This window comes from Mus musculus, chromosome 11 (assembly GCF_000001635.26).
Source record: "Mus musculus strain C57BL/6J chromosome 11, GRCm38.p6 C57BL/6J".
NCBI lineage: Eukaryota > Metazoa > Chordata > Mammalia > Rodentia > Muridae > Mus > Mus musculus.
This window is the reverse complement of record NC_000077.6, coordinates 78,869,407-78,881,991: the sequence shown is the minus strand read 5'-3', so window position 1 is coordinate 78,881,991 and position 12,585 is coordinate 78,869,407. Positions and strand designations below refer to the sequence as shown.

General features: G+C 47.1%; 1 pseudogene; it reads left to right on the top strand.

Annotated features, from left to right (window-relative positions):
- Gm18950 (predicted gene, 18950) lies at positions 4,825-5,453 on the top strand (annotated as a pseudogene).

Here is a 12,585-nt window from a genome sequence, read left to right as displayed (position 1 = left end):
GTTCCCAGCATGCAGATGGGAGAGTATGTCCTACCCTTTGCTCTATTAAAGCCCTCAATAAGGAACCTAACCCTAAAAAGCCGGGCAGTGGTGGCGCATGTCTTTAATCCCAGCACTCAGGAGGCAGAGTGGGTCCCTGAGTCTGAGGCCAGCCTGGTCTACATACTCAATAAAATAAAATGGAGGTTAGAGGGGTGGTTCAGAAGAGTGCTCGCTGTTCTTTCAGGGGACCAGAGGTCAGTTCCAAGTTCCTGTATCAGGCAGCTCACAACCACCAGCAACACCAGCTCCAGGGCATCTGATGCCCTCTTCTGGCCTCCAAGGCACCTGCAAACACACACACACATACACACACACACACACACACACACACACACACACACACACACAAGCAATCTTTGTAGAATGTTAGGGATAAGGGCTGAAGTAAAATGGCCAGTCAGGAAGTATCTTCAATACTCCATGAAAGAACAAAGGAGCTTGGGCTGCTGACGGCAGAGAGGATGGGAGCACTTCACTACAGAAATTTTTTTTAGGGAAGGGAACTGCATGTAGTCTAGGCTGGCCTAACATCAGTATACAGCTGAGATGACTCTGAACTCCTGATTCTCTCACTTCTACCTTGTGAGTGCTGGGACATTCATTGACCACCATGCTCAGCTACAGGACTATTTTGGAGGTGGATCCAAAGGGCTGTGCTAATTAATGAATTAGATAAGAAAAAGAAAAGTGTAAAGGAAGAGCTGGAGAGCTGGCTCCACAGTAAAAAGTGCTTGCTGCACAGCCGTGAGGACAGGAGTTCAGATCCCAGCCACTGCCTAACAAGCTAAACATCCCATCCCATAAAAACTCCAGCCCTGAAGGCTCCAACACCCTCCTCTGGCCTCTGTGCACATGCACACATACACACACACACACACACACACACACACACACAGAGAGAGAGAGAGAGAGAGAGAGAGAGAGAGAGAGAGAGAGAGAGATAAAGGTAAAATTTGAGCCAGGCAGTGGTGGCGCACACCTTTGAAGGCACACTTGGAAGACAGAGGCAGAAGGATTTCTGAGTTCAAGGCCAGCCTGGTCTACAGAGTGAGTTCCAGAACAGCCAGGGATGCACAGAGAAACCCTGTCTTGAAAAACCAAAAAAGGTGGGAGTGGGTAGGCAGGGGAGTGGGGGGGGAGGGTATGAGGGACTTTTGGGATAGCATTGGAAATGTAAATGAGGAAAATACCTAATAAAAATATATAGAAAGAAAGAAAGAAAGAAAAAAGAAAAGAAAAGAAAAGAAAAGAAAAGAAAAGAAAAGAAAAGAAAAGAAAAGACATAAAGCAATTAAAAGGCACTTGTCCTGGCACCTAGACATCACCCAAGCCGGGAGCCATCTTGATTCTAAAAGCAGGACTGATACTACACAGATTTATGACCAGCAACTGAAATTACCCCCCAAGCAGCAACATCAGGGGAATTGTGGGTGGTGGGAAAGCTGCACCTGAAACAAACGTGACCATTTGTAGGAATCAGCATGCTCCCTTTAAGCCATAAGGACTTGCTTCTCTCAGGTCACGTTGCTGAAGAACTGGGGTCGTGATCTGCCAGACCAAGGCTTGAGCTAGAATCTTGATCATGTTGGCCCTGCCCACTTCTTCCTACAGTTCATGTCTGTGCTCTGAAAACGGACCTGCGGCCACTGAGACCTTTTATCTGTTCCCCTTCTCCATGGATTCAATGTCCTGTGTCTACTTTTCATCATTCCTAGTCCTTGTTATATGGGTGGCTGAGCCTTGTCCCTAGAAACTCCTGGAGTTGGCGCTTTTGCCCTCAAACTCCAATAACATCAGAGCGCTGTTGATATCAGCAGATAACGGGGTCAATGAGCACCTCAGGGAGGCTCCAGATTCTTTGTCCTGGAATAAGGATGTGTAGTTGGAAGCAGATGGTTGGTTGATAGTCTACAGAGAGAAGACAGTGAGATGGCTCAGAGGCCTAAAGCACAGAGTGCACAGGTTTAATGACCTCAGTTCAATCCCCAGATCCTGTGATGGGAAAAAAGGACCAACTCCAGAGCGATGCCCTCTGACCCATGTGCACACATGTGCCTGCGCACACACCCATACATACAAACATAATAATGGCAATAAACGATAAAATAAAGATAGAGCATACTTTCAAGGGGTGGAGGAAGAAATGCAAAAGAACTCAGAAGGGCCTGGGGAGATGCTTCAGCAGGTAAGGTGCCTGCTGCTCATCAGAGGACCTGAATTTGGTTTCCAGTACCCACATCAGACAGGGAGGGTCGTTGGAAGACAGAGGGCTTTTCCTGCTCTAGCTGATACATGTAGTTCTATTTATGATTTTATGCATCACAGGTATCATTAGCATTTTAATCACCATCCCCAGTACAGTGTGCTTAGGTGTCATCCTGAGCCACAAGTCACCTTGTGACCACAATGCCTTCCCAAAAGGCCCAAGCCAGTTCTTATCATCAGCTGGGGCTTTCCAGCCTTCTTCTTTGCCAACTAGTATTTCTCCTATAACAATTTTACAGTCATTATATAAGGCCCTGCAGATGTCACTCACAGCCCCACCCTCCTGCCTCACTATCAGAAAGGCAGTGCTAATGGCATTTGGTAACTACAACAACACACCAGCCATAATCCAGCCACCCCTAAAAGAAGCAATATGGATGATCCTGGGGGACTGGGCTCAGCAGTTAGGAGCCCTGGCTGCTGTTCCAGAGGACCTGGGTTCAATTCCCAGCACCCACATGGCAGCCCCAAACTGTAACTCTTGTTTGAAGGATTCCTACACCCTCACACAGGCATGTATGCAGGCAAAGCACCAATGCACATGAAGAATAAACAAGTAAAATTGTTATTTAAAAAATTATCCTGGAAGACAGCCTCTCTAGCAAATGCTGCTTGGAAACCTAGATATATACTAGTTTATAAAACTAGTATCTAAACTAGATATACATTGAATAGAGAAACCAAATTCCAACCACTATGTAAGACCTAAAACTTTGAAACCACTACAGGAGCATGAGAAAACACTTCAAGGTACAGGTGTAACAGAGCCTGTTAAAACCTTAAAGAGAGAGTGAAACCGAGCTTAAAAGGCAAACAGCCACACCTTGCTGCCTTGCTGGGAAGAAACAGTCTTCCCTTTGGAGTGCCATTGCTTGGAAACAAAGTCCAGCTGCCTCTTCCCATCAGCCCTCTAATCTTTGCAGGTTGTTCTGAATTTAAACTTCTGACATGCAGTTGTGATGCTTCCTGCTTTCTTTCCCCATCAGTGTTTTTCACTTGCAAAACTAGCTGAAGAGACAGCTGAGCACTGAAGAGTAGCTTGCTGCTCTTGAAGACCTTGAATCTTCTTGAGTTCTGTTCCCAGCACCCACACCCAACAGCTCACAGCTACCCAGAACTCCGGTACTGGGGATCTGGCACCCTCTTCTAGTCTCCAAGGCACCTGCACTCAGGTCAACATGCTCACACACACACACACACACACACACACACACACACAATTCTTTTTCAAACTGTAGTTTGTTAAGAGAGAGAGATTGGGGGTGAAGGTTTGAAATTGATTTTCAAGGAAGGCCATAGAACAAGTCCCCTATCCATACATCTGTCAATCAAAGAGCAGGCCCAAGGACAAAGAACTCTGCCAAGTGCCAGAATCTTCAACTTAGCCCTCCATAACCCATCCTGGGAATTTTTCCCCTTTCAAGAGTAAAATTACCTCCTCCACTGAACTGTCTTCCTATTGTGAACTTTCGTGTGGGTGCTGGGATCCTGGACCTCTGGAAGAGCACCCACTGTTCTTAACCACTGAGTCATCTCTCCAGACCAGTGTTGGATGTCTAGATTTTCAGCTGGTGAGAGCTTCAATGGGGAGGTGTGTGTGTGTCTGTGTGTGTGCCTGTGTGTGTGTCTGTATATGTGTGTGTATGTGTGTGTGTATGCGTGTGAGTGTATGTGTGTGTTTGTGTGTATATGTGTGTGTGTATGTGTATGTGTGTGTGTGTGTGTATACTCCTTTACCTTCCCATGTTTCCGTCTTTTTCCCTTTCTATCCCACCATCAATTTGGTTCCCAGCAGTCATATCCTGAGGCTCACAACCACCTGTAACTCCATCTCCAGGAGATCTGACGCCCTCTTCTGGATTTCAAGGGCACTGTATACACATACACCCAGATACTTATACACACATAATTAAAAATAAAATGAAACTACTCAGCCACCTGCCTTGCCTCACTGCTAGGTGGGCCAAAAATGCTTGGCAGCACATTAGTGGCCAATCTCGCTTGGTTCCAGCATGCTCACTAACTTCCAGGTTAGTTCCCTGCCTATCTGGGTACCGCATGACCTTGAGCCATCTAGGTCTGGTCTTCCAGCTGTTCCAGAGGTTAACTTTGGGCCTTCTACAGTCAGGGTGAGTTATGGAGGGCTAGGTTGAAGATTCTAGCACTTGGCAGAGTGCAGAGTTCTTTGACCTTGGACCTGCTCTTTGACAGATTTATGGATAGGGGACTTGTTCTATGGCCTTCCTTGAAAACCAGTTTCAAACCTTCACCCCCAATGTCTCTCTCTTAACAAACTAAAGTTTGAAAAAGAATTGTGTGTGTGTGTGTGTGTGTGTGTGTGTGTGTGTGTGTGTGTGTGTTAACCTGAGTGCAGGTGCCTTGGAGACCAGAAGAGGGTGACAGATCCCCGGTACCGTGAGCTGCTGGGTGTGGGTGCCCATACTCCCTTCATGAGGCCCATCCTCACCCTAAATGCTCTGTCCTTCATCCTCAAAGCTATCCTGGTGTGGGCTACAGAGCTGGGGCTACAAAGCCATCTACTGCCTCCTCTGCTCAGAAGAGAAGCCGCCAGCTGTTGCCCCATACTACCAGGGTTGCCAGGAGCTGGCATGCAAGCCTGGCTTCTGGTGTTGTGATGCTTCTGCATAGGGTTAGAGATGTCCTGTGGGGTATACACCCCTAGGCACATACTGCTGTGGCTTGGGAATGAACTACTACCCACTCCTACTTGGGGAGGGGGGTTGGAGAATCCCCTGCACACACTGATGAGTCAACAAAGCAAGGAATTGGCAAAATGGAGACCACCCAGGAAAACCTGCAACCCTCTGACCAGGATGGGAGTGACCATTCCAACAACAGCTTCAGTCCCTGTAGTACCCACAACTGTATGCAGAAGCACAATGCCAATGTAAGAGAGTGGCCTGAGCAAGATGAAAGTTGTGGAACTCCTGCCCCTGAAAAGACTCCAGTCCTGTGCCCCAGGGTTCCAGCCCAATCAAGCTGTGCCAAGGCCTGAATGGCTGGCCACTCTACTGAAGATAAACTTAGAACCCAATGGCACCTTTCACCCTAGTGAAGCTTCCAGAGAGCCTGGAATCCAGGAGAGATTCCTGGATTGCCACTAACTAGCTGACCTGCATCCTGAGAGTAAAATCAGGGGACCAGGGCTCACTGTCCTTCTCCTCCATATAGCATAGTATGGGGTGGCACAGAGCAGAAGGCTCAAGATTCACTCTCAAACTAAGACTTGGTCTTCCACTTTGTTCTCACCTCTCAGGTCCTCCAAGGGGAAGGGCTGGAGGAAGCAGCCCATCTTTGTGTCTGGGTGTTGGACCATCTGCTTGGGTGCCTGGCAGCTGAGTCACTGCTGTGGGGGGGTGAAGTAGGGTTAAAGGAAGGCCTGCAAGACAGAGAGAAGAGAGGTGGGGCCATCCCTTTGAGAAGTTTGAAGAAAAGAAAACTGAAAGATTAGACTGTGTGTGACGGAGAAGACAGACGTGCTGGGAGTCAAGGAACTGCCTGAGGTCCTGTTCCGGACACTGGTGTGGTCACAGCATGAGGTCACCAGAATGATCCCATCTTTCCACACGCTGGCTTCCTGTAGCTCTGCATTCCTCTCCATATCTCCCTTGCATATACCACCTGCCCCACCCCTCTGAATCTCCCTGGACCCTCTTTGGACTAACTGGAGGGAGACTTAAGGGACTGCTGATGGGTTGTGATGTTCTTGACCTCCCCCTCCTCCTCCCCCTCCTCCTCTTCTCCCTCCTCCTTCTCCCCCTCCTCTTCTTCTCCCTCCTCTTCCTCTCCAATAAAACAGCATAAAACCAAAAAAGTGTCTAGAAAAATATCTGTAAATTTACTAATAAGGGCTTGGAGAGATGGCTCAGAGGTTAAGAGCTCTGACTGCTTTTCCAGAGTGACCATGTCCCCCAAAATAAATAAAAGCACAAAAAGGAACCTGTAATACCTGTATTTCTACTACTTGGAAAGTAAAGACAGGATGATCAGAGTTCAAGTTTGTCTTGAGCTAGATCATGAAGAATTCTGGGGTTGGGGAGGGGGAGACACAGAGAGAGAGAGAGAGAGACTCTGTGTCCTCTCTCTACACACACACACACACACACACACACACACACACACACACAGAATTTTGTTTTCTTTTTTAAAAAACACAGAAATATTATGGGAATATGTTTTCATTTTAAACCCAGGGGTGGGAATATGGGACTGCTTCACAGCAGGTGACTATGATTTGCTTCATGCTCTAGCAGGGGGATGATTTTTCCAGTTGCCGATAGTGTCTGCAGTTGTGTGGTATTTAGAATTCTGGAGACTTTTCAGAGGAGATATAAATGCTTGAACCCTAATAGGGGTTACTGGTAGCTGGTGGCTAGTTGGTTGCTGTTGGTTGCCATTTGTTAAGTAGCCATGCACAAAGAAGAATCAAGAGGAAGAAGTTAGGTATCCTGACAGTGAAGATCAAACTTGCCCCAAGGAACTCAATGCCCCTAATCAGCATGAAGTAGTCTAACAATACTGACTCTCCACTTTTCTACCTCTGACTTTATTTGGGGATCTCTCTCTCTCTCTCTCTCTCTCTCTCCTCTCTCTCCTTTCTATCCTTTCTCTCCTACATTTTATTAGGAGATTGAAAGGAAAAAATTAAAGGGGTGAGGGATGGAAAAAAAGAGCCCATAAAGTAGCTAAAAGTCCATGTGTATGTGTGTGTGTGTGGTTAATTTTTTTAAAGTACCTACTAAGCACCAGACACAATGTAGACTTTGGGGAAACTATAGAGAGAAAAATAGACAGAACCTCTACCTTCACGGATCTCACAGGTCAGCAGGAGAGGCTCATCACTGACCAACCACAGAAGAAAAGAGCTAATAGCCTTTGGCCTATCAGAGAAGCACGTCACATCTGAGAGCTCACCTCCCGAGGGGCTCATCAGGGACACTCAGGAAGGATTCTGGAGGAAATGATGACTGAGCCTACAGCAGAAAGGTTAAAGAAGGAAGAGGTTAAAGAAGCAGACAGGAGGAAAAGCCTTCTAGGCATGAGGCAATTAGATTCAAAACATGCTACTGAGCTTACAGAAAAACTAAATGAAAGGTGAATGTGCCAGAGGCAGAGGTGAGCAGGGAGAGAAGCAAGCAGGGAGAGAGGTGAGCAGGGAGCTTGGGGGGCGGGGGGGGGGGGGGGGGGAGCCAGCTGTTCTTGTTTGGAGGTTTTGGCTGGAGTGCCAAGGATTGGGTTCTCACGCTGCATATTCTGCCATAGCTAATGCTTCTTTACCTTAAGAGCAAGTGAAGGACTGGCAAGATAGCCGGTAACTCAGTGCATAAATGTGTCTTCCTTTAAGCCTGCAGACCTGAGTTCCATCCTGGGACTCACAGCTCCTGAGACTCATGCATAAGACACACATGCCTGTGCATGTTCACACACACACACACACACAGGGACAAAGACACACACACACATGGACACACACACATACACACACACACACACACACACACACACACACACACACGGACACGGACACGGACACACACGGACACACACGGACATGGACACACTACAAATAAAATATAAATAAACCTTGGTTTAAAAAAAAGACCTTTAGCCGGGCGTGGTGGCGCACGCCTTTAATCCCAGCACTCGGGAGGCAGAGGCAGGCGAATTTCTGAGTTTGAAGCCAGCCTGGTCTACAGAGTGAGTTCCAGGACAGCCAGCCACCCTCTCTCGAAAAACAAAACAAAACAAAACAACCAACCAAACAAAAACCCTGCTGAGTGGTAGTGGCACATACATCTAATCCCAGCACTCGGGAGGCAGAGGCAGGCAGTTTTTTGTGAGTTTGAGGCCAGCCTGGTTTATAGAGTTCCAGGACAGCCAAAGAAACCCTGTCTCAAAAAAACAAAACAAAACAAACAAACAACCTCACAACAAAAACAAACAAAAGAAGGCCAAAGAGAACCCATTGAAGGTTGGGGCCACCAAGGTAACCATTCAATAGACATGGGACATCATAGACAATGGAACATTTGCATCTTGAAAAGTCTCTGAGATGTTACCACCAAGAGTATAATTGGTCAATCCTTTACGTACAGCCATTTCACCATATCTTTCAAAATTACCAATATATGTACCTCTTTCCCAAGCAACTTCCCCTATAGGAATTTATCTTACATATTTTCTGCCTCCACCTCCCGAGTGCCAGCATGATAGTCATGTACAGCATGCCCGGGATCATGACAAAAGAAAGTTTCATAATAAGTATCTACTGACTAAAGGAATTGTAAAATCAGTGTGCTTTTACAATGACTTCTGCTATTTAGAAAAGGGTTTAGGAAATTTGGTTCCTGGCATAGTCCTCAGAGTAGACCCCATGAACACTGGGCCAGACATGGAGTCTGTCTTTACCCTTGGAACCATGCTTATCTTGGGAACACCCCTGCCCCCGTGCCCCCAACCCCCAGAAGCACAGCTGGGAAAGATTGCAAGCTTCTTTAATTAGGCTCCTTGCTGAAAGGCATCCAAGTCTCACTGTTGGTTTCAAGGCAACTGGTGCTGTGGGATGCAATCCCCTCCCCACAGTGATCTGACTATGAAGTCTGGTGTTCTAGCCTGCCATGGTATTTGTCTTGGCTAGGGTTTCTATTGCTGTGATGAAAGCCCATGACCAAAAAGCTAGTTGGAGAGGAAAGGGTTTATTTGGCTTGAATTCCACACATTCCGCATTGTTGTTCATCACTGAAGGAGGTCAGGACAGAAACTCAAGCAGGGCAGAATCCTGGAGGCAGAAGCTGCTGCAGAGCCCATGGAGAGGTACTGCTTACTGACTTACTTCCCATGACTTGCCCAGCTTCCTTTCGTATAGAACCCAGAACTATCAGCCCAGGGATGGCACCACCCACAATGGGCTGGGCTCTCCCCAAGGATCGCCAACTGAGAAAATACCTTACAGCTGGATCTCATGGAGGCATCTCCTTAACTGAGGCTCCTTCCTCTCTGATGACTAGCTTGTGTCAGGCTAGTTGACACACAAAACCAGCCAGCGCAACGTTATGTACAGGTATGTATTCCCAGCACTTGGGGCAGGCGTGAGGCTAGCCTGGGCTATATACTAAGTTTATGATCAGCATGTCTCAGAAGGAAGAGGAGGCTAAGGTGGGGAGGAGGAGGTGTGTCTTGTGTTTTGTGTTTGCCCGCATCACATGACACGTCTGAAACCACGGGTAGCAGCAGAAGTAGCAGCAGGGAAGCAAGTTAAGGCACAACGCCTTGGGTTCTGATTAAATTCCAGTGGGAAAGAACGCTGACAGAAGGGACGTGGGTTTCACCACCTTGGTCTGATAAGGAAGATGAAAGGGAGTCAGAAGCTCACCTCCAAAGGAAGTTCCCTATTTCTCAGGGCTGGGGCAGCTCTGGGCGCCCAGGAAGACAAAGCCACTGGGAACTCTGTCCTGACAGGGTCCCTGACTGAGATGAGTATAAGAAACAAGCTGGCGAGGTGGGGACTCTGGCCTTCAGCCTGTGCTTGTGGCTGTTTCTGTACTGTACGGCTCCCTCTCCAATCGATTCTACTGATGAGAAAACCGAGGCTTGGAGGAGTGTGTGACCATACCTAAGACTCCCAGCTAGCAAGGATCCAGGTTACAGCCAGGACGCCTTTCTCTTGCTCTGGAGCAACTGGAATAAATTCAGAAGTACCTGCTTGCCCTCCCCTGCCGTGCTGGAACGGAAACAGGGACTCTGCTGTGTCTGGCATATCCTCTACCACAGAGCTACACCCCAGCTCAGAAGTACCTACTTTTGAGTCAGCAATTACTATTTAACTCTTTTTTTTTTTTTAATATTATTTATTTACTTATACGAGGACATTGTAGTTGTTTTCAGACACACCAGAAGAGGGCATCAGATCCCATTACAGATGGTTGTGAGCCACTATGTGGTTGCTGGGATTTGAACTCAGGACCTTTGGAAGAGCAGTCAATGCTCCTAACGGCTGAGCCATCTCTCCAGCCCTTAAATGCTTTTTTTAAAAAATAAAATTGCCATGTAGCAGAGGATGGCCTAGTCGGTCATCAGTGGGAGGAGAGGCACTAGGTCCTGTGAAGGTTCTATGCCTCAGTATAGAGGAATGCCAGGACCAGGAATGGGAGTGGGTGGGTTGGGGAGCAGGGGGAGGGGGTAGGAGATAGGGGATTTTTGGAGGGGAAACTAGGAAAGGGGATAACATTTGAAATGTAAATAAAGAAAATATCTAATAAAAAATAAATAAATAGGGCTGGAGAGATGGCTCAGAGGTTAAGAGCACTGACTGCTCTTCTGAAGGTCATGAGTTCAAATCCCAGCAACCACATGGTGGCTCACAACCATCCGAATGAGATTCTGGTATGTCTGAAGACAGCTACAGTGTACTTAGACATAATAACTAATACATCGTAATAAATAAATAAATAAATAAATAAATAAAATAAATAAGATTGCCTTGGTCATGGTGTTTCTTCACAGCCATAGAACCTTCATAATAAATAAGTGCCTGTGTCTGCATTCCTTCTAGGCTCCACCCAACAGTTACCTGGCAACAGCCGGGTAGGCGTGGCTCTCTATAAAAGAGGCTGTTTGGCCCCTCCTGGCTCTCTCTGCCCCTTTTCCTTCTCTGCCTCTCTTCTCTCTCCTCTCTGACCCCTTTCTCCCTCTCTCCCCTTCCCCTCTCTGCCCCCTTCACATGTTCCTGGCCGGCCTCTTCTCTTTCATTCTTTTTCTCTCCCTGATCTTCTCTGTCTCCACTCTCTACCTCTACTCCTTTCTCAAGTCTCCTAACCATGTCCCCAAATAAACTATTCTATACTAGACCTGTCCTATGTGGGGAGGGAGGATGCTTCAGCATGGGCCATCTGAGGCACCCCCTCCCACCACACCATACTGCCCTCTGTCAAACATACCTTTAGCTTTTTATAAAACATAACAACCAGGTGTCACTCCCTTGAAGAAAACTGACTTTCTGTCTTCCAGGAGCAATTCACAAGGTTCCCAACTACAGGACAGATTGCGTGCTCGCTGTACTGGCTGGTTTTTGTGTCAACTTGACACAAGCTGGAGTTATCACAGAGAAAGGAGCTTCAGTTGAGAAAATGCCTCCATGAGATCCAGCTGTAAGGCATTTTCTCAATTAATGATCAAGGGGGCAGGGCCCCTTGTGGGTAGTGCCATCCATGGGCTGGTGGTTCTATGAGAAAGCAAGCTGAGCAAGTCAGGGGAAGCAAGCCAGTAAGTAACATATCTTCATGGCCTCTGCATCAGCTCCTGCTTCCTGACCTGCTTGAGTTCCAGTCCTGACTTCCTTTGGTGATGAACAGTAATGTGAAAGTTTAAGCTGAATAAACCGTTTCCTCCCCAGCTTGCTTCTTGGTAATGATGTTTGTTCAGGAATAGAAACCCTAAGACACTCACCTTCCCTCCTCCACACTGAGATTTTTGTCTAGCTGGAGCATCTGTAGATCTTGTGTGCGCTATCACAGTCCCTGGGCATCCCTGTGTGCACCTGCCCTGTTGTATCTGGAAAGCAGTGTTTCTTTGAAGTCATCCACCATCTCTGCCTCTAACAATCTCTCTGCTCCCTCTTCCACATAGATCCCTGAGTTTTGAGGAGAGGGATGTGATATAAATCTCCCACAGAGGGCTGAGCATTCCACTGCCTCTGAGTCTCTGCACACTGACCAGTAGGTTTCTGTGTTAGTTACCATCTACTGCAAGAAGCTGCTTCTCTAACGAAGGGTGAATATACATTGGTTGTGTTATAGCAATAAGTCATAGGGAGCTGTTTTATTGCTTTAAGCAGAGTAATAGCAGAAGGATTCCCCTAATGCTTGTGGCCTATCTAACCGTACGTTCATCTCATTAACAGTGTCAAACTTGGGTTCTATATCTTGGAGCAAGCCTTAGACCCAATTTTTTTTTTTTGTTTTTTGTTTTTTTTTTTTGTTTTTTGTTTTTTTTTTTGTTTTTGGAGACAGGGTTTCTCTGTTTAGCCCTGGCTGTCCTGGAACTCACTTTGTAGACCAGGCTGGCCTCGAACTCAGAAATCCGCCTGCCTCTGCCTCCCGAGTGCTGGGATTAAAGGCGTGCGCCACCACCGCCCGGCTCTAGATCTAGTTTTTTAAAAGGTGATTGGTTAGGCTGGAGAGATGGCTCAGAAGTTAAGAGCACACTGTCTGCTCTTCCAGAGGGCCTGAGATCAGTTCCCAACAACCACATGGTGATTCA